Source organism: Macaca thibetana, chromosome 9 (assembly GCF_024542745.1).
Source record: "Macaca thibetana thibetana isolate TM-01 chromosome 9, ASM2454274v1, whole genome shotgun sequence".
Lineage (NCBI taxonomy): Eukaryota > Metazoa > Chordata > Mammalia > Primates > Cercopithecidae > Macaca > Macaca thibetana.
In genome coordinates this window covers 113374797-113397719 of record NC_065586.1, presented here as the reverse complement: position 1 = coordinate 113397719, position 22923 = coordinate 113374797, and the positions used below count along the sequence as shown (strand labels likewise).

Genomic DNA, 22923 nt, shown 5'->3' with positions numbered 1-22923 from the left:
TAAATTTGTTTGAGTTCTTTGTAGGTTCTGGATATTAGCCCTTTGTCAGATGAGTAGATTGCAAAAATTTTCTCCCATTCTGTAGGTTGCCTGTTCACTCTGATGGTAGGTTTGCACTCTGATGGTATGTCTTTTTGCTGTGCAGAAGCTCTTTAGTTTAATGAGATCCCATTTGTCAATTTTTTTTTGCTGCCGTTGCTTTTGGATTTAGACATGAAATCTTTGCCCATGCCTATGTCCTGAATGGTACTACAGGTTTTCCTCTAGGATTTTTATGGTATTAGGTCTAACATTTAAGTCTCTAATCCATCTTGAATTAATTTTTAAGCTCTCTTTTTTAATATATAGGATAAAGAAAAGCAAAGTAGTTTCACAGTATTATAGTAAGAATCTAAATTTTTTTTTTTTAAGAGCAAGTTAAAGGAGGTAACAGTCATAAAATTTAAACATTATTTTTAGGTTCTGTTTCTCAGAATCCTGCAGTTTACTGTGATTCAAATAAACCTGATTCACACAGTCCATGCATTCTCACTAGCTAAAACATCCTTTTCAGGGCACAGTAGCACCTTCCTGTAAAAATCCACTTAGCCAAATAACTGATCTTCTGAGCCATACACGGATGCAGAACTAGGACATAAACACTTTAGGAAAGTATTAGAGAGATGGGAAATACTTTAGGAAAGTATATGAGAGATCTGGCAGTAGCATTCAACTCCCTGTCCACATATATTCAGTCCAGTAGTAGTCAGCAATTACAATGTTTCTGCAATTTTTCTGTGCCAGTCACAGTTTTAAGATTTTACATGCATTAGCCATTTAATCCTCATTTAATAATACCATGATAATAGGCACTATTATTATCTCTATTTTATATATGAGGAAATCGAGATGCAAAGACAGAAGTAATTTATCCAAATCACCCAGTTTGCTGGCCGTAAAAACAGTCTGCAAACCCAGGCAGTATGATTCCACAGCTGATGTTCTTAACTAGTACTATATCATTTCCACAAATGGTGTCCTATAGGCCTGGGTTCAGATCTAGCTTTTTCCACTCTAGTTCTGTGACTATGAGCAAGGTATTTCATACTCTCTACGGTAGAGGTAATAGTAACTGCCTTATAGGATGTAAGGGTTAAATATATGTAAAACACTTAGTGTAATACCTGGCACTTAATATGTATTATTATTGAACTTGATCTGATTGACCTCTTTTGTTCCTGTGGTTTTAGTGGATATATTTTGTATGTCCTTATAAGTCCCCTACACAGACTCCCTTTTATTTTATTTATTTATTTTTTCTTGTACAAGTTTATAAGACCCTTTTAAATCCTTCCTGTAACAATGTGAGGAGGGCAGGGAGAGTATCCTCCTCAGTCATGAGATCGTGGTGTTGTTGTTGTTGTTGTTGAAGATTGTGTTCTCAAATAATGACTTGAGAATATCAGCAAGTTTATTAAGAGCTGTTATAAGGAGGATGGAGATCAATAGCTGCTGCCCATCTCAACTGAGGATAAAATATGGGCAAACATTTATATTTCATCAGGAATATTTAAGATAAGAGATTAAGAACTTTTTAGGAATAAAGAATATTAATATCATAGCATGGGTGTTAGTGCTTCCAGATATTTGTAATTAATAACAGAAAGTTTTAAAACCTTTAGGAAGTAGTTCATGATACTACACTGTTTGAGATCTCTAGCTTTCACCTGTTTGCATTTTCTTTAAATGTAAAGTTCTATAATGTACTAAATGAAGGTACTTTAAAATGAATAAGCTAAAAGTAAAACTAGGTTAAAATTTTTGTTTTCGCCTTCAAACAGGTAAGTGGAAAGGGGTGGCAACAGCAACACTTAATTTGTATGTCTTGTTAAACCTGTCTTTGTAGTATTTTCATAGGTTATGTATTTCTCAACTTAAATATTGAACATGAGTAGAGTTTAAAGTCAATTTGGGAACAGCTGTGTTTCCCATTTGTAAGCATGTTGGTTTACATTGATATTGGATTGTACTAGAGAAATAGGTGGTTATATTTGAAAGTTGTTTATATATAAACAATATACCCTATGCTGGAAGAGATAAGGATGTTTTATTAACCACTGTAAATAAGACTACTTCTGGATAATTCATTGTATTTTTTAAAAGTATTTTTATTTATTTTTAAAGTATTTTTAAAGAATTATCTGGTAATTCTTAGAGTATGGACAGATTACTTTTTTCCTAAATGAATGATGTGTGAATTATCTTTTGTAAGTTGATCAATACTGAGAGTGTTGTCAGAAGTTTAAGTAGGAAGCCATTGAGCAAAAGGAAGTATGAAGCGGATTTTTAATTTTTCTGATGATACACTGATTTGTGTGCAGAAACTTGCATATTTTAACAAAATCAACCTGTGTAAGATAAGTTATATATGTTTAGAAATTGGTATGGGCAATTTTCCCCCATTTAAAAAAAATTAGAAACCTATAAAGAAGACTACAAAAGTCAACCATAATTCCACTACCCAGAGAGATCACTGTTATAACTTTTTAGAAAAACTTTATAAACATACACATACATCCATTATTCACATACAAATATGCTTGTGTGTTCTTAAAGCATAAGTAGCCAACAGGCAATCGTTTACTACTTATGTAAGTAATCCCTTGGTCAAAGATTATGCAAAAATAAAAGGCTATTGATTCATATTTCAAATTATATTTCAGCTGGAATAAGGTCTGTAGATTATAGTATTATCCCAATGTTAGCTTTCTAACTCTGGTAATTGTACTGTGGTTATGTGAGAGAATGTCCTTGTTAGGAAATACACACTTAAGTATTTAGAAGTTAATGACATCATATGTGTAACTTATTTTCAAATAGTTCAGAAAAATAATATGCAGAGAGAAACAAATGTGGCAAAATGTTAATAATTGGAAAATCTGGGTTTAGGATAAATGAGAATTCTTTACTAGTTTTGCAGCGTTTCTGTAAGGTTGAAATTATTTCAAGATAAAAAAGTTATTTTAAAAAACTTAATTAATAAAAAAAAACAAAAAAACAAAAAACCCTATCTGTACCTAAGGCTCTCACAACTTCCTTAGCAAGATGTAAGTCACCTGCAGAAGTAGAGTGATACTATTTAACAGAGGAATTAAAAAGGACAAGAGCGTTCTACTCTATTGTTCACCTGACAACCTCGGCCTTTGCATGTGTTGTTTTTTTTTTTTTTTTTTTTTTTTTTCTTTTTGAGACGGAGTCTTGCTCTGTTGCCCGGGCTGGAGTGCAGTGGCCGGATCTCAGCTCACTGCAAGCTCCGCCTCCCGGGTTCACGCCATTCTCCTGCCTCAGCCTCCCGAGTAGCTGGGACTATAGGCGCCCACCACCTCGCCCGGCTAGTTTTTTGTATTTTTTTAGTAGAGACGGGGTTTCACCGTGTTAGCCAGGATGGTCTCTATCTCCTGACCTCGTGAACCACCCGTCTCGGCCTCCCAAAGTGCTGGGATTACAGGCTTGAGCCACCGCGCCCGGCGGCCTTTGCATGTTTTTCTGAACTTTTTATTTTACTGGAATGGTTTTATAAAATTTAAATTTATTTCCAATCAAAACATCAATCATTTTAAAAGAGAGAGAAAAGAAGAAACCTTAAGTATATTGCAAGGTAATCAGTAGGATGTAATTATTTTCCTAACAGCCTTTTGAACCTGAGCAGAGGATCATTTTTATTCCTTAGATCTCTTAGATCGGTTATATTTGTATAATAGAGTTTACTTTTTCATATTATACTTCTAAATCTTTGTTGTCTCGTAGATGAGGTGACCAATGGATGCATTCCTGATTTACCATCCAGTTGCTTTAGAAACCAAGTTATCCAATGGCCAAGCTGGCATTCTATTTTGAAGACTGAGGGGGGTCACTTGTATTTTCATCCAGAAAGAAATATGAGCAGAGATAACAGAAGTACCTGTACCTAGATTGCGCCAGATGTTTATGCCAACAGTTTCATTTAATGTTGAAAACAACCCAGTGTGGTAGATATCAGGTGTCGCCGTTGTATGGTTAAGACTCACAGGGGCTAAATCACTTGCCTAAGGTGACAAAACTAGTAAATGTTAGAGCCAGAACTCAAACCCAACTCTTAGAACAAAGCCATGCTAGATGACATTGAAGTTTTTCTTCAAAAACTAATTTTAAATCTGCCCTAGTTCTTATGAGAGGTTGACTTCAGTGGCTTCTTAGCTTTCCATTAAATGTTAATTTCTGAAAATGTAGGCATTATACAAGTTGAGCATTCCAAATCCAAAAATCTGAAACGCTCTGAAATCTGAAACTTCTTCTCACCGACATGACACTTAAAGGAAATGTTCATTGTAATATTTCAGATTTCAGATTTCCAGATTTGGGATCTTCAACATGTGAGATAATTTAGGATTCATTCCTTGTACTATTCAAATGAACCCATTTAAGAATTTCTCTCTCTCTCTCTGTCTCTTTCTCTTTCTCTCTCTCTATATATGTGTGTGTGTGTGTATATATGTGTGTTTATGTTTGTTTTGTTTTGTTTTTTGTTTGTTTTTGAGACAGAGTCTTGCTCTGTTGCCTAGGCTGGAGTGCAGTGGTGCAATCTCTGCTCACTGCATCCTCTTGCCTCCCGGGTTCAAGCAGTTCTCGTGCCTCAGCCTCCCAAATAGGTGGGATTATGGTCACATGCCACCATGCTGGCTAATTTTTGTATTTTTAGTAGAGACAGGGTTTCATTATGTTGGCCAGGCTGGTCTCGAACTCCTGACCTCACGTGATCTGCCCACCTCGGCCTCCCAAAATGCTGGGATTACAGGCATGAGCCACCACGCCCAGCCAAGAATATTTTTTAAAATATACAGTTGGTGCCCTATATCTGAGAGTTCTGCATCTTTGTATTCTATCAACAGCTGATGAAAAATACAGTATTTGTCAGATACAGAACCGACAGACATGGATGACTTTTTGTATCTATGAGTTCCATAGGGCTGACTGTAAGACTTGAGCATCAGCAGACCCAGTGTCCACAGGGGTCCTGGAATCAGTTTTCTACAGATACTGTATTAGTCTGTTTTCACACTGCTGATAAAGACATACCTGAAACTGGGAACAAAAAGAGGTTTATTTGGTCTTACAATTCCACATGGCTGGGGAGGCCTCAGAATCATGGCAAGAGGTGGCAAGAGGTGAAAGGCACTTCTTACATGGCGGCAGCAAGAGAAAAATGAGGAAGAAGCAAAAGAAGAAACCCCTGATAAACCCATCAGATCTCTTGAGACAATTTGCTATCATGAGAATAGCATGGGAAAGACCAGCCCCCATGATTCAATTACCTCCCCCTGGGTCCCTCCCACAACACATGGGAATTCTTGGAGATACAATTCAAGATGAGAATTGGGTGGAAGCACAGCCAAACCATATCATTCGCCCCTGGCCCCTCCAAATCTCATGTCCTCACATTTCAAAACCAATCATGCCTTCCCAACAGTCCCCCAAAAGTCTTAACTCATTTCAGCATTAACCCAAAAGCCCACAATCCAAAGTCCTCATCTGAGACAAGGCAAGTAAGTCCCTTCCACCTATGAGCCTGTAAAATCAAAAGCAAGCTAGTTACTTCCTAGATACAATGGGGGTACAGGTATTGGGTAAACACAACCATTCCAAATAAGAGAAGTTGGCCAAAACAAAGGGTTACAGGGCCCATGCAAGTCCGAAATCCAGAAGGGCAGTCAAATTTTAAAGCTCCAAAATGATTTCCTTTGACTCCAGGTCTCACATCCAGGTCACACTGATACAAGAACTGGGTTCCCATGGTCTTAGCTCCACCCCTGTGGCTTTACAGGGTACAGTCTCCCTCCCGGCTGTTTTCACGGGCTGGCATTGAGTGTCTAAAGCTTTTCCAGGCTTATGGTACAAGCTGTCGGTGGGTCTACCATTCTGAGGTCTGGAGGATGGTGGCCCTCTTCTCACAGCTCCACTAGGCAGTGCCCCAGTAGAGACTCTGTGTGGGGGACTCTGACCCCACATTTACCTTTGACACTGCCCTAGCAGAGGTTCTCCATGAGGGCCCCAACCCTCCAATCATCTTTTGCCTGGGCATCTAGGCATTTCCTTATGTTTTATGAAATCTAGGCGCATGTTCTCAAACCTCAATTCTTGACATCTATGCACCCACAGGCTCAACAAGGCTTGGGGGCTTCCACCCTCTAAAGCCACAGCCCAAGCTGTACGATGGCCTCTTTTAGCCACAGCTGGAGTGGCTGGGACACAGGGCACCAAGTCCCTAGGCCACACACAGCAAAGGGACCCTGTACCCAGCCCACAAAACCGCTTTTTCTTCCTGGGCCTCTAGGCATGTGATGGGAGGGGCTGCCTTGAAGGTCTCAATATGGCTTGGAGACATTTTTCCCATGGTCTTGGGATTTAACATTAGGCTCCTTGCTACTTATGCAAATTTCTGCAGCCGGCTTGAATTTCTCCCCAGAGAATGGGTTTTTCTTTCTGACGCATAGTCAGGCTGCAAATTTTCCAAACTTTTATGCTCTGCTTCCCTTATGAAACCAAATGTTTTTAACAGCACCCAGGTCACCTCTTGAATGCTTTGCTGCTTAGAAATTTCTTTTACCGATACCCTAAATCATCTTTCTCAAGTTCAAAGTTCCACAGATCTCTAGGGCAGGGGTAAAATGCCGCCAGTCTCTTTGCTAAAATATAAGAAGAGTCATCTTTACTCTAGTTCCCAGCAAGTTCCTCTCCATCTGAGACCACCTAGGCCTGGACCTTATTGTCCATGTCGCTGTCAGCATTTTGGGCAAAGCCATTCGACAAGTTTCTAGGAAGTTCCAAACTTTCCCACATTTTCTTGTCTTCTTTTGAGCCCTCCAAACTGTTCCAGCCTCTGCCTGTTACCCAGTTCCAAAGTCGCTTCCACATTTTCAGGTATCTTTTCGGCAACGCCCCACTCTACTGGTACCAACTTACTGTGTTAGTCCATTTTCATGCTTCTGATAAAGACATACCTGAGACTGGGCGTTTTACAAAAGAAAGAGGTTTAATGGGACTTACAGTTCCACATGGCTGGGGAGGCCTCAGAATCATGGCGGGAGGCAAAAGGCGCTTCTTACATGGCAGCAGCAAGAGAAAAATGAGGAAGAAGCAAAAGCAGAAACCCCTGATAAACCCATCGGATCTCATGAGACTTAATTCACTATCACGAGAATAGCACAGGAAAGACTGGCCCTCATGATTCAGTTACATCCCCCTGGGTCCCTCCCACAACACATGGGAATTCTGGGATATACAATTCATGTTGAGATTTGGGTGGGGACACAGCCAAACCATATCAGATACCAAGGCACAACTGTATATATAATTTTTGTCATAATTGAGATACAGCATTTCTCCTTAGTTGATAGATTCTTTTCCATTTATCTGGCTTATGAGTTTAAGAACTTTTCTGATTTTATACCTTTATGAATTGTTTAAATATAGTGACAGGTCTTTTGAAAAGTTCTGTGGGAGTTGATAGTAATTTTTATGCCGAGAGATAAAAACAAGGCATTTGCCATATGTCTGTTGCAAAGAGTTATACTTACTTTGAAAAAGATGGTGTGATTGTGTGCATCCAAATTGTGAATCCTCTTTGCTGGTAAGACAGTTTCAAAGATGACACCTGGTAAATGTGGTATCTCCTTTTTTTTCTGTTAAAGTGATGGAACTAAGTGGAAAATGATTGAGAATATAGTGGGTTCCTTGGAACAAGGTATATCGTTTCCAAGTAGTTGAGGGTCCCATGAAGTATTTCAGTTTATATCTTTTGTGCTGTTAAAACTGCCTGGCTTAGAAGTAAATTAGATTGATACCAGAAGGACCCTTCAGAAGCTCAGCGTTTTATTTCTTTTCATGTGTTTTCTTTGTTTTATTCTAGAACCTAGAAATTGTTTTATTAACTTTTCAGAATTACAGTTTACTGAAATATGCTTTATAAACAGAAATTGAGTAATAGTACTCTAGTTCTAACTTAGTCACTTCTAAATTGAACCAAATGTTACTTGAGTTACCTTAGACTCAAGGGTGTTTGTGGGGGCTGTCAGGGGAAGTAGAGAAGAGGGTATGAGAGGAAAAAGGGAGGGAGGAGAGAACGAAAAATGAACAAGAACATATGTGTGTCTCTTTCTGTTTAGCCTAATACTAATGGAGTTAGTTGGGATCGTCAATTATGGTTGTGATTTTTAAAGGTGATGGTTGGTATAATAGGAAATTTAGCCCTAGATATTCAACAGCTTTCTTGCTGCTTCTAATTGGGGTGGACAGTAAGCTGGTAGTCCCTCACCTGGCAGTAAATTGTGTCCTTTAACCATAAACAAATTAATCTGACATCTGGTATTTACTGAAATAACCAGAGTTGCTCATTCAGAAAATGTAACCAAAGTTACATTTCTAACATATTTTCTGCCAAATATGTTGTACATAGAAGTTCACCTTGTAAACAGCTGAGTAACTTATTTAATATAAAAATTGTTTTAGTTTTAGAAATCTTGACCTCTCAATTGTAATTGAAAATTTGGAAATAATTCTCTGATACTTTAATCATAATGGCCCAGGTTCCTGATATTCAGAATTCAATTGCCAAGTGCCAAAAGCAAGCCAAACAAAGGTGATTTGTACACTGGTCCCTCAAAAATGATGATTTTTTTGGCCAGGCGCAGTGGCTCACACCTGTAATCCCAGCACTTTGGGAGGCTGAGGTGGGCGGATTACTTGAGGCCAATTCAAGACCAGCCTGGCCAACATGGTGAAACCCTGTCTCTACTAAAAATACAAAAATTAGCCAGGTGTGGTGGCACGTGCCTGTAATCCCAGCTACTCTGATGGCTGAGGTATGAGAATTCTTTGAACCTGGGAGGCAGAGGTTGCAGTGAGCCAAGATTGTGCCACTGCACTCCAGCCTAGATGACAGAGCAAGACTGCCTCAAAAAAAGAAAAAAAAAAGGATGATTTTTTAGTCGCTGCCTTAGTCCCTTTGGACTGCTGTAACAAAAATAACAAACGGAGTGGCTCGTAAACAACAGAAATGTATTCCTCACAGTTTGGGAGGCTGGGAAGTCCAAGATCAGGGCACCAGCAGATTCACTGTCTGCTGGCTTCTTGATTCATAGCTGGCTATCTTTTCCCTATGTCATCACGTGGCAGAAGGGACAAGGGTGTTCTCTCAGGCTTCTTTTATAAGGGTACTAATAAAAGAGGGCTCCACCCTCATGACCTAATCATCTCCCGAAGACCCCAGCTCCTAACACAATCATGTTGGGGGGGTTGGGATTTCACATATAAATTGGTAGAAGGTTGGGGATGGGGGAACACGTATATTCAGTTCATAGCAATCGCCTTTGGAAGATTTGTAGCATGTAGAGTTTTGGTTCCTTCTACCAAAGGAGCTTTTTTATATTCTCATGAGCAGAAGGACTAAATTTTATAAACTTAAGAGACTTTGTGACAGAAATGTTTGGATGCTACATTATAGAATGGCTTTTGAAGACCATTTTAAAATTTGAATAATCCCAGAATATTCAGAGTATTTGATTGGCATTAACAAATATTTTTACTTTCAGACATGTTTTCCAAAACTTTGATTTATATAAGCAAATTTGTTAAGAGTCTGTGTACTTATTAGTCTAATTCTACTCCTGCTTATTTAGGATGTTTATCCAGCCAGAGGGCCATGAAACAAAAATATTGCATTTTTCTGGAATAATAGGAATTAGGAAGCCAGAACAAACCCTAACTGGTGGCAGCTTTTTAAAATGAGGCAAAAGCAGGCCAAATTTTTTTAACCTGTGAGAAAACAGGTGAAATTAGAGAACTGGCCTGGTACTGAAAAGAGACCTGCAGGAGGAGAGGGTAGAGGTGTTGATTTGACAGAAACATGGTGGGGTTTCTCATATAACCTGTGCTAACATATAGGTTCCCTGGCCAGTCTACAAAAACCCATGTAATAGCTGAAAGAAGAGATGGTTCTGTTATTTTTAAAATGTAGGCAACAAGATCACTGCACACAAGTGCAATAGTAATTGAATAAAACAGGAGTCCTGCACTGAGTAAGAAATATCTTCCTCAAAGTTCTATAAACCCCCAAAAGATCACACCAGCAATCGATCCAAACCAAGAAGAAATCTTTGAATTCCAGATGGGGGCTGATTATTAAGCTATTCAAGGAGATACCAAAGAAAGGTGAAAATCAACTAAAAGAAATTCTTCCTCAAGGTTCCCCCTCTTCTACAGCCAGATGCCCTTCGTCCGCCATCTTTTATCACCATACTTCTCAAAAAAGAACCCTCCTGCAGTAAGCTTTCTTGTTATAGCTCCTCAGATTCTTTCCCTCATCTTGCCTTTAGATTACCTGATGGCTATGTGCCTAGGTAATGATCTTTTTGCAAAGAATTACCCGGATGTTCTTTGAACTTCTTTTATTTGGATGCCTAAATCTCTAGCAAGGCCAGGGAAGTTTTCCTCAGTTATTCCCTCAAATAAGTTTTCCAGACTTGTAGATTTCTCTTCTTCCTCAGGGACACCAGTGATTTGTAGGTTTTTCCATTCAACATAATACCAAATTTCTTAGAAGCTTTGTTTATTTGTTTTATTCTTTTTTCTTTGTCTTTTTCTGATCGGATTAATTCAAAAGCCTTGTCTTCCAACTCTGAAGTTCTTTCTTCTACTTGTTGTAGTCTGTTGTTGAACCTTTCCCCTGCATTTTGTATTTATCTAAGTGTGTCTTTCATTTCCAGAAATTGTGGTTGCTTTTTCTTTATGATATCTATCTCTCTGGAGAATTTTTCATCCATATCCTATTTTTTTTCTAATTTCTTTTAGTTGATTTTCACCTTTCTTTGGTATTCCTTGAATAGCTTAATATCAACCTCAATTCTTTATCTGGCAATTCAGAGATTTCTTCTTGGTTTGGATCTATTGCTGGTGTGATCTTTTGGGGGTGTTGTGGAACCCTCTTTTGTCATATCACCAGAATTACTTTTCTGGTTCCTTCTCATTTGGGTAGACTAATTGAGAGGTCTGAAACTCTTGTCCGATGGGGCGATCCTTTGATTTGGCACTCTCCTCCTTCCCCAGGGGGGATTGTTGGGGCTTCCTGAAGCTGGACTGCAGTGATTGTTATTGCTCTTCTGAGTCTAGCCACCTGGTGGGGCTACCAGGCTCCAAGCTAGCGCTGGGGGATGTCTGCAAAGAATCCAGTGATGTAATCCATCTTTAGGTCTCCCAGCCATGGATACCAGCACCTGCTCTGGGAGAGGTGGCAGAGAAGTAAAGTAGACTCTGTAAGAGTCCTTGGTTGTAGGTATGTTTAGTGTGCTAGCTTTCTTGAATGCTGGTTATGCTAGCAATGAAGTTGTCACTTGGACACCCTCAGGACCTCTGGTTAGCCAGGATGTTGCAGACAGTGGAATTAGGTATTGTCTTCTCCTTCTTGGGATCAGGGTTATTCTGTCCTGGGTTGCTGTAATGGCCTGAGTTGGTTGGCCTCCAGCCAGGAAGTGGCACTTTCAGGACAGCGTCAGCTTTGGTACTAGTAGGTGGCTCCAAGCCTTGTGCTGAGATGGCCAGGGTAAGTATTTTGGTTTCTCCAGTGATGGGTGGGGCCATAAAGTTCCCAAGAGTTTCTGTGTTTGTGTTTGGCTACCAGGGTGGGTAGGGAAATACTATCAGATGGGTTTGGTTTAGGTGGGTCTGGGCTCAGACTCTCCTTGGGTGGGGCTTGCCACAGCCACTGTAGGGGGCAGGTGGTGGTTCTCAGGCCAATGGGATTATGTTCCAGAGGGGATCTTCACTGCCTCTACTGTGTTATATAGTTTGCCAGGGAAGTGGCAGATAGTAGTGAGAGGCTTCACCCAGCTCTCAGGCAGTTGGCGAAGCCAGTCTCACTGCTCAAACCTTGCCACAGGCCGTGAGCTACCCTGCTACGGCTTTTGGACCTCACCCCTCCCCATCTGCCCGCTGGGTCGGTGGGGGCTCGTGTGTTCTGCCCTCGCTTACTCACTTGTATCCACAGCAGCTCCTGCTTGTCCTCCAGACTCTAAGAAAATTTGTGCCCCGTTGAAACCACTACGAATTTCAGTTGAGAGCTTCCTTTGCCCCATGACCCCTCCCCAGTTCATCTAGCTGCCTTCCCTGAGGGACCCTGTGAGATATAGTCACAGATGGCTTCCCAGGGCTCAAGCTGGAGACTGAGATTGCTTTCAAGGCACTTCCCACTGCTACTTGTACTTTTATATTTCTCATGACTTCCTAAACCCATTTCAGCCCTAGGGAAGGTTAAATCCTTCTCCTGTCATCTGGATTTTCAGATTCCCCAGTAGGGATGTGTGTTCCGAGGTAGGTTTTCCCCCCTCACACTTTGAGAACTCATAGTTTTTTACCTGCTTTGAGGAATTTGCAGTGGCATGCCCACTTCTTTCAAAGGATCTGTGAACTCTTTCGGTTTTGCCGGTACGTTCCCATGGTGGTTCTTGAAGCAAAAGATCACAGTGTGAGTCTCTTCACGTTGTTTTGTCCATGCATATGGGAGCTACATGTTAGCCCTGTCTCCTATCCACCATCTTCCAACTAGTGCATTTCTTTCCATTGCTTTTCTTCCTTAGTAGCTTTGCTAAAGGTTTTGTTAAACATGTGTTTCTTAGGTCAACATTAGTGATTTTTCTAAGTAGAAAATAATTACCACTATTTCCACTTAGAAGACAGACCGTTACAGAATAATACACTGATATTTCTGAATATCATGGACATCTTTTTTTAAATTGTAATAGAGTGAGAATTCTCTTAGAATAGATATTGGTTTACAGTATGGGCCAGGACTGTGAATGGTTATCTCCATTTAAAGCCTGCTGTAAAAGTTCAGTGTTAGGCTGGGCGTCGTGGCTCACGTCTCTCTCTAATCCCAGCACTTGAGAGGCCAAGGCAGGTGGATCGCTTGAGCCCAGGAATTTGAAACCAGCCTGGGCAACATAGGGATACCCTGTCTCTCCAAAAACTACAAAAAAATTAGCCAGGCATAGTGGCACATGCCTGCATTCCCAGCTACTCAGGAGGCTGAGGTGAAAGGATGGCTTGAGCCCAGGAGGCAGAGCTTGCAGTGAGCCAGGATTATACCACTACACTCCAGCCTGGGCAATAAAGCAAGACTTTGTCACACACACACACACACACACACACACACACACGCAAAAATCAATTTTATATTGGTATCTTGTACATACATGTGCTGATTATTGTGTCTTATGTCACATTTCTCTCTTCCCTGCCCCACAACCCTACAAAAAACAAAAAAAGCTAGAACTAGTTATCATTATGTCTTTTTCAGAAAACCAGCTGATGGAAGAATGTTCAAAATATACCTGTCACAGTAATTTAGGATCTTCACTTAGTGATCTTTTTACTTTCGGATTTGGGGGTTTTACTCAATGTTAGAACCGTGTGTAGGAAAGAACAGTTTGTAAAATAAATGACTTATATTGATGTTATTTAAATATAACTTGTTCTTCTCTATTACATAAAATTATGTCCATGTTAGGAAGGGATTAAAAAATCAGTATTTTTTCCCCCAGGAGAAAATGTGCCTCAGCTGGGTCTACAAAGGGCTGAAAGGATGTCAGAGTGTGAGAGCTCTTAAAGACTATCCTGATGTTGTTAGTAAATTGCTGTCTACAAGAGAGATGCACATACGGCTAGAATTTTTTAACCTGTGACTGACACTATTGGTGAAGTTAAATGCAGGCTGTCTGTAATCTTGTAGGTATTGACCCCTGTGATTCAACTCATGTAATTGCTGTTAGCATGTGTCAGCAATTCTTTTTCTTTTCCTTTCTTTTTGAAATGGTGTCACTCTGTTACCCAGGCTGGCCTCGAACTCTTGGGCTCAACCATTCCTCCCACCTCAGCCTCCCAAGCAGCTGGGACTGTAGGCATGTGCCACCATACCTGGCTTGTCGGCAATTGTTGACAATTGATAAAAACTTTTTTATGTCGTAGAAACAGTATTTCTCTTCCCACAGAAATCTTTTTGATTTCAACAAAATTGAAGCCTATTGGTACAAGATAAACCACAGAAAGTACAACCTACCTTTATAATGTATTTGTAATATATATATAGCACTTTGAGCTTAATGAGATATTGATTATAATATATTTGTGTCTTTAACACAATGCCTGGTAAGCTAGAACATGTTAGAGAGAAACAGATACTCACTAAAGTTAAGCCAAAAAAAGGTACTTATTCTAAGAATATTAGGTTGTTTCCTGGACCCCAAGGGCAGGCAGGCATCAGGGCCACTATTCATGGTTGTGTGGGTTAGCCTCTGCACAACTTTAAGCAGTAGTACAGCCAGGCCTTAGAAACAATCTAGAATGAGAAACTAAACCACTGTTAGGCTAGTCCCTCTGTTTCCTCTCTGCTCCTGGCTGTTTGTGTGCTTTATTCTTCACTCTGGAGACTGGCACTCTCCATTTCCCAGTCCCTGAATACACACACAAGACAGCTCAGCTACAGTATGTTTATTCGATTCAAGGAAGCTCTGAGTCTGAATTTCAAACATCCAGGAAGGAAATCTGGTCCTGCTTGGGTCTAGTGTGTACCCCTGGACTATCTAATGAGGCAGGGCAATGGAACCATGTTATATAAGCCTGGCTGTTCCTACTATTACCATATATGGAATTAGAGGGTTGCAGAAATAGTCCCAAAGCTGGGGAAGGGCTTGGCAAACATTGGTGTATATTTTACTTGAGCATATAGTAAATATTTAATAAGCATGGTTAATTTTATTTCCTCTTTTTCTTACAAAGTATTATGCCACAAAGTACAGGTTTCAAGAACGTATTTTAGCAAATAGATATTAATAGGTCTTGTAAATTCCATACATATTTATTGCAAGATAGCATAGGACCTTTATTAGATAATCAGAATATGTAGGATTTTATGATATGTTACATGAAATGCTGCTGCTTTTTCTTAGTAAAACATGTTCTAACTAGGGTAGGAGTTTTCTGTTAAATCTCACTTGATATCATCAGGATGGTTTTAATTTCTTTTTTTCTTTCTTTTTCTTTTTTTTTTTTTTTGAGATGGGGTTTCACTCTGTTGTCCAGGCTGGAGTACAGTGGTGGGAGTACAGTGGTGTGATCATAACTCACTGCAGCCTCAGACTCCTCCTAGACTCAAGCTATCCTCCCACCTCAGCCTCCCAAGTAGCTGGGACTTCAGGCACATGCCACCACACCCAACTAAATTTGTGTGTGGGGGGGGGGACAAGGCCTTGCTATATTGGCCAGGCTGGTCTCGAACCACACCCCTCCGACCTCAGCTTCCTAAAGCTCTGACATTAAACCATGAACAGCCTTAATTTCTTGATGTTCCTCCATCTCTTTGCTCTAACAATGCTACTGTGGCCCAGAATGATAGCCTCTCTCAAGTCATCCCACATGTCCCACCCCAACTCCTAGACTGTTTGTTCAAATTTTTCTCATGCTTTAAGACATAACCTAAATGTCATACCCTTACAGGAAGGCTTTCCCAGACCACTCACCCAGAGGCAGTGTTTGCCTCTCCTGAATTCCTATTGTACCTTATCCATACATGTCTCGTGGCACGATAAGCTTTAGTCTTAGAGTATAGCTTAGATACTTTCTAAAATCTTGGTAACCAATATTTAGATATTGGTCTCAAAAGATAGGGTCTTTGTGATCTGAACAGCCTCAGGACCTTGGAGTTTATATGGGTTACATCACCACAGATTCGGACTTGCAGGGTTTGGCCTGAAACTTCCAGACAAATTCCATGGATGTAACCAGATGACTATTCAAAGGGGAGAAGTGCCATGACCCCATTTATTACCTCCCTCATCACAGGAATCTTGACTGTGAGGGATCAGGTTTTCTTTGTTTTCTGAAAGAAACACAGAAAGCAAACTTTTACCAGCTATAAAGATTTTGAGTGAGAAGTTCTATAGATGTTAACTTTTCCTTAATTGTAGCTTATCTTTTGGAATAGAGGAGCACCCAGATTTTTATAGAACTTAGAAACAGCCAGTTGGCTTCCCATAAGAAAGGAAAAGCTATTACTGATCATTGTTGGAATTGATCAAGGGTCTCTTCCATAATCTGTATTTGTAATAATATCACAGATACTTTCTCTATACGTTCACCGCCTTTGCTCTTTTTAAATAAAGATATTCTGATCAGCAGTTTAAAGGACAGTATTATATTGTTCCGTGTTCATTTTTTCTTCCCTCTATTTTTATTTGGATAAATGGCTGTAAGAAATAGAATTTTTTCTTCCTGCTATTCCTTTTCCCCCTTCTTTCTTTCGTTTATATCTAAATATGATATTTCTTTAGTCTCCTGCATAGAAGGAACTTTTCGATGGGATGAAAGTTACAACTTTCTGAAAAAGTAGATATCTACTATGATCGGTGTAATTTCTGCTTTTTGGAAATAATTATTTCTAGTGGGTTTGAATGGGTTGTTTTCCGCTTATTAAATGTTGACATTTAAGTCACCATCTTTGTCTCTTCTAATAAGACAGATTTTTAAAAATCAAATAATTGTAAAATTGTTTTAGTTTTGGAATCTTGAACCTATAAAAATAATCTTTGAATACTATAACACAGTCTGAAAATTCTAATGTCTTGCATTGATGTCCATTTCATAATATGTTTGCCTTGTTTCCACAGCCAGATCATTTATTCACAGCAGACTGGTTTTTTAAAAAATTTCCTTTTGCAGTCCCATTGTTTACTAGTAGTGATAAGTTGTACTAATAACAGTAATAATAAGTACTGAGCCTTTTCATAGCCTCCCCATCTGAGATAGGTATTATTCCATTTCATAAATGAAGTTCAGAGAGGTTAACATTTGCCTAAAGTCATAGGTAAGCATTCTTATAGACATCATGATATCTTACCCTGAGTATTTCAGTTTGAAGCTTCTGAAAATAAAAACATTTTACATACCCACAATAACAATTACAAGACAAAAAAGCTGATAATTCCCTAATTTCACCTCATTTTCAGCCATTTTAAAATGTCCTATAAATGTTTTTGTACTAAAAAAAAAAAAAACTAGGATATGATCAGGATTCATATGTTACCTGCTGGGGCGCAGTGGCTCATACCTGTTATCCCGGCACATTGGGAAGCCAAGGCGGGTGGATCACTCAAGGTCAGGACTTCGAGACCAGCCTGGCCAACATGGTGAAACCCCATCTCTACTAAAAATACAAAAAATTAGCCAGGCATGGTGGCGCATGCCTGTAACCCCAGCTACTTGGGAGGCTGAGGTAGGAGAATCACTTGAACTTAGGAGGCGGAGGTTGCAGTGAGCCAAGATCGTGCCACTGCACTGCAGCCTGGCAATGAGACTCTCTGTCTTTAAAAAAAAAAAAAAAAAAGTTACCTTGAATTATTACATCTTGTGTTTTTTAAAATCTAAAATACATAATCCCTTTACCTTTTGGGAGGGGTGGGGTGTACTAATTATTCTTATCTGATCATTCCTTCTGCATTTGTTAAATGGCTTCTTTGTAGCAGGAGTAGAGGTGAAGTAAAACTTCCCTTCAACTGGGTGCTAAATAATATGTGATGAATGAATAGATTCATTTACTAGCTAATCACGAAAGCAGTACTTATATATAAATTCTACAATTAAAGTACAGTCAGCCCTCTGTATCCATGGATTTATATCCCCAGATTCAGTCAACTGTGGATTGAAACCCAACTGTGGATGGTGAAGGATCAGATTTTCTTTGTTTTCTGAAAGAGAACTAAAACTACTAAATTTGTAAATGGTGGCAAACTTTCACCATCTATAAAGATTTTGAGTGAAAACTTGTATAGATGTTAACTTTTTCTTAATTGTGGGTTATCTTTTGGAATAGGGAAGCACCCAGATTTACATCTCAGGATTCAGCCAACTATGGACTGAAACCCAGTAGCTGTGGATTAGGACCGTGAGGACTGTGATGGATACAGAGGGCTGATTGTACTGCCTCATTTTGTATAAGGCCTCATTATATGCCTCATTGCATATGTATCTGAACGTACACCGATTTTGTTATCCTCGAGTGGGGTCCTGGAACCCTTGTGGATATGGAGGGCCGACTGTTAAAGCTATGTTGAAAGGAAAGAAACTTTCAAGAAAAAGGCTGTTCAAGACAGAATGTAATGATGCCCAGCTTTGCAGTAAACAATATGTAGTCACAATATCGTAAACATTATATGCTGATTTTTAGTTTTGGAACCAGTCAACCTTGTAGCTTCACTATAGTTACAAAAGGAATGTAATAGTTGTCAACTTTGATAGTAGAGTTTAGAAGGTAGAAGTATAAGGAGGAGAGAAGGAGGGAAGAATATAAAGTCCTGATATCAAATAGATATTGTCTGTAGTTGATAAATAAGAAATATAGGGGTATAACTGTATTGATGATAGTTACAAAGAAGTTATGTGGAAGAACTAAAAACAGTGCTGTAATTCCTATAATTTGGGGGAAAGATGAGTAGCCTCCTTGTCTGTAATAGTAGGAAGTCAACTTTTTTCTAAAAGTTGGTGTATTATATTTAGACAACATTGTCTAAAATTTGGTATATTAAGAAATGACTATATGCATATTATCTAGAGAAAAAAGGTAACCCCCAAAACGACTAAAATCAAAGAGTTTAAAAGCAATTGCTATGGTGTGAGGATGGGGTAACGGGGACTTGAGGAGACAGGACTATTGCTCTTACATTATTTTTCTATATTTGATAATTACAAGTTCTGATTCTTTTTAATAGCAATAAAAACTTGAGTTACATTTTTTTTTTCTTTCAGACACACTGTTCTTCTTATATCTGGTTTCATTCTGTATATACAGCCCAGTAATTCCAGCTATGTGTAGGTCAGAGTCAGTATGCATTTGATTGACATAAGCTGAATGAAAAAAAACATATATATTGCGTTTCTTCCTTATTAACTTAAGGGTCATCTAAATTCATACCAAGTTGTCTTTTATTAAATTAGGTAAATTGGAAAACTAAAGGTTATCTGAATTAGTGATTTGCATATTTAAGCATCTTAGGACAAAAATTGGCATATTTAAGGTTTTGTTTTTGCTTTACTTTTAGTAGCTTTATTTTGAGGTGTAATTTAAACAATAAAATTTACTAAGAGTACAGTGAATTTTCGTAATTGTATACAATCATGTAACCTATACCTTAGTCAAGATAGAGAATGATTTTATCACCTCATCCATTACAGATGTTCCTCAACTTACATTGGGGTTACATCCAGATAAACCCATTGTTGTAAATTGAAAATAGTGTGTTTTTTACTTAACAATATTTTCAACTTATGGGCTTATCCGGATGTATCCCCCGTAATAAATTGAGGAGCACATGAAAGTGTATTGCTTTCCCACGTCGTAAAGTCAAAAAATCGTAAGTCTAACCCTCATAAGTCAGGGACCATCTGCTACTTGTGTTAGAGTTCACCTCATCATTTGACCAGTTCTTGGCTCTTACCAATGATGCTCTGTGAATATTGGCATGCAAGTCTGTGTGTGGACATGTTTTCATTTCTCTTTGGTAAATATCTAAAAGTAGGATTGCTGGGTCATATGGTGAGTGTATGTTTAACTTGAAAACGCCAAACTGCTTTCCAAAGTAGCTGTACCATTTTATATTCCCACCAGCAACATCGGAGAGTTTCAGTTGCTTCACATCCTCAGCAACACTTGGTATTGTCCACCTTTAATTTAGTCATTCTAGTAGGTATGTAATATCTCATGATTTGAATTTGTATTTTCCTAATGAGTAATTGAACATCTTTTAATATGCTTGTTGGCCATTCGTGTATCTTCTTTTGTGAAGTATCTATTCAAATATTTTGCCCACTTTTTATTGGGCTTTTTCTTGTTTAGTTGTAAGAGTTATATATTCATGGATCAAGGTCCTTTCTCAGATGAATGTTTTTCAAATATTTTCTCCTAATCTGTGGCTTATCATTTCATTTTCTTAACCGTCTTTCAGAGAGCAAAAGTCATTAATTTTATGAAATCCATTTTATAACTTTTTTCTTATATAGATTTATACTGTTTGTGTCCTGTTTAAGAAATCTTTGCCCAACTCAATGTCATAAAGATTTTCTCCTGTATTTTCATCTATAAATTTAATAGTTGGCTGGGCGCGGTGGCTCAAGCCTGTAACCCCAGCACTTTGGGAGGCCGAGACGGGCAGATCACGAGGTCAGGAGATCGAGACCATCCTGGCTAACACGGTGAAACCCCGTCTCTACTAAAAAATATACAAAAAACTAGCTGGGCGAGGTGGCAGGTGCCTGTAGTCCCAGCTACTCAGGAGGCTGAGGCAGGAGAATAGCGTAAACCCGGGAGGCGGAGCTTGCAGTCAGCTGAAATCCGGCCACTGCACTCCAGCCTGGGCGACAGAGCGAGACTCCGTCTCAAAAAAAAAAAAAAATTTAATCGTTTTAGTCCTTAAGTTTAGGTTCATTTTCCTTTTCTCATGAATTTTTATATAGTGTGTGAGTTGAGGTTCACTTTTTTCCCTATTCAGACATCCACTTGTCTCATACCTTTTTCCCTATTAATTAATCTAGCACCTGTGTCAAACATAAATTGACCATATAAGTGTTGTTCTGTTTGTGGACTATCATTCCATTATTTCATGTGTCTGTCATTAGACCAATACCACGCTGTCTTGATTTATCTAACATATAGCAAGCCTTGAAATCAGGTAGTGTAAGACCTCCAACCTTGTTATATTTAAGGAGTGTTTTGGCTGTTCTTGGTCCATTTCTTCTCTAAATGCCTGCAAGGATTTTGACTGGGATTGTTTTGAATCTGTAGATAAATTTGGGAAGAACTGGCATATTTACAATAATGAATCTTATATATGAACTATGGTATCTTCTCCATTTATTTAAGTCTTCTTTAATTTCCCTTAAAATTCTCATGATAATGCAGTATATTGTAATATGCAGCATATAGGTCTTAGACATCTTTCACTAAACTTAATCTTAAATATTTTTAATACTATTGTAATAGATTGGGGGTTTTTTAATTTTTCTATTTATAATTCCATATATTCTATAATTTATAATTGTAATTGTAATAATTTTCTGATACATAGACACTCATTTGACTTTCGAATATTGACCTTGTAGTCTGTGACTTAATTTCACTTAATAGCTCTAATAGTTGTTTTGTAGATATCTTGGAATTTTCTATGTATAGGATCATAGTATCTGCAAATAAAGACAGTTTTTTCCTGCCTTCTGATCTTTACACTTTCCTTTTTTTTTTCATTACACTGATTTTAACTTCTAGTACAGTGTTGAAGTGGTAAGAGCAGAAATCCTTGCCTTGTTACTGATCTGAGTTATAAAACAAAATCTTTCATCTTTGAGTTTTGTGTTATTTGTAGATTTTTGTAGATGTCTAATCAGGTTTAGGAAGTTCTCTTATACTTCTAGTTTGTTGAGGGCTTTTACCATTAATGAATATTGGATTTTGTTAATTTTTTTGCAGTTATTGAAATATGGCTTTCTCCATTGTTTTGTTAATATGATAAATTACATTGATTCACTTCGTTATGATTATTGTCTTTTTTAATATATTGCTGGGTTGAATTTCCTAAAATTTTGTTAAATTTTGTATCTTTTTGAACATTAGAGAGATTAGTCTGTACTTCTATTTTCTTGTTTTATGTTTGCCTTGTTTTATTTTTTTCTTTCAGAATTCACCAGTGAAGCAACCTAGTTCCCAACTGGGAGAGGGAGGTTTTTGTGTCTTGGGAAGCAAGGCTTATAATTATGAATTTAATCTATATAATTGATATAATCATGTATACCTGAAAAGAATGTAGTTTACCATAGTTGAGTATAATGTTCTATAAGTGTCAGTTAAATCAAGGTTGATGATGTTGAGTTTGCCTGTGCCTCCACTTATTTTTTCTGGTTATATTGGTTGCTGAGAGAGGGATGAAGAAAGCAAGTTATACCTCTAGCAGCAGCTTTAGTAAAGTTACATTGCAAAGAGATAACGCTTATAAGGATAGGAAGAATTTGTTACCATGTTTTATGGTCTACCACTAAGTTCATTTTACTGTTCTCTGTACTTTTGTATATATTAGAAATTTTCTGTAATAAAATCTTAAAAACCAAACCTTCTCAGGTGATATTATATTCCAGGGAATGCATGTTGAAGCCACAGCATGCTTCACCGTATACAGGAAAAATATTTAGGATTTCTATTTATGTTTATTTTTTACATTGTCATTTTAAAAGTTCTATTTTGGCATATGTTTTGTAGGGCAAGGCATATCCAATAGTCATAAATAATTTTAAAATATAGATGCATACATATGGGAGAGAATTATGTATTATATGTTATTTTACTATTCTGGTTTTAAACTAGTAGTTTTACCCTCATGGAAAATCAGTTTTATTCCAAAAGTTATGTATCATTGGATGGTCTTGAACCTTATCTTAAATTATGTTTTTATGCAATACTTATTTTTAAATGCTTTGTTTTGTCAGGTTTTTAATTAAGAGGTGTTTTTATATTCTGAAACTCCTGAATCATGTCAGAACTTAAATTAAGGTGATAATTTTCATTTCAGGGAATCCTGAAATTACAATCTAAAATTAGGTCAGTGGTGTGCAGGCTTAAAAGGAAACAAAAACCAGCTTTTAACAAACAAGAAGTAAAAGAAACAGTGTCTTAATGTTCTGTTCCCTATATATACTTGAAATTAAGAGTATTTACTAATAATGAGTAAAAATTGGGGAGAAAGTGAGGTAATGTAATATTGGCCCTAATTATTCCTACTGAAAACCCTATCTTTTTTTTTTTTTTTTTTTTTTTTTTTTTTTTGC

The 22923-nt window shown here is 38.1% G+C and overlaps 2 protein-coding genes across 2 annotated transcripts in view; both read left to right on the top strand.

Moving 5' to 3' along the window:
• The window catches only part of SHTN1 (shootin 1), a 905549-nt gene that overhangs the window by 486964 nt on the left and 395662 nt on the right, over positions 1 to 22923 (top strand). The gene's annotated exons all lie outside the window — the stretch shown is intronic.
• PDZD8 (PDZ domain containing 8) overlaps positions 1 to 22923 on the top strand; it is a 106191-nt gene that overhangs the window by 70987 nt on the left and 12281 nt on the right. The window lies entirely within an intron of this gene.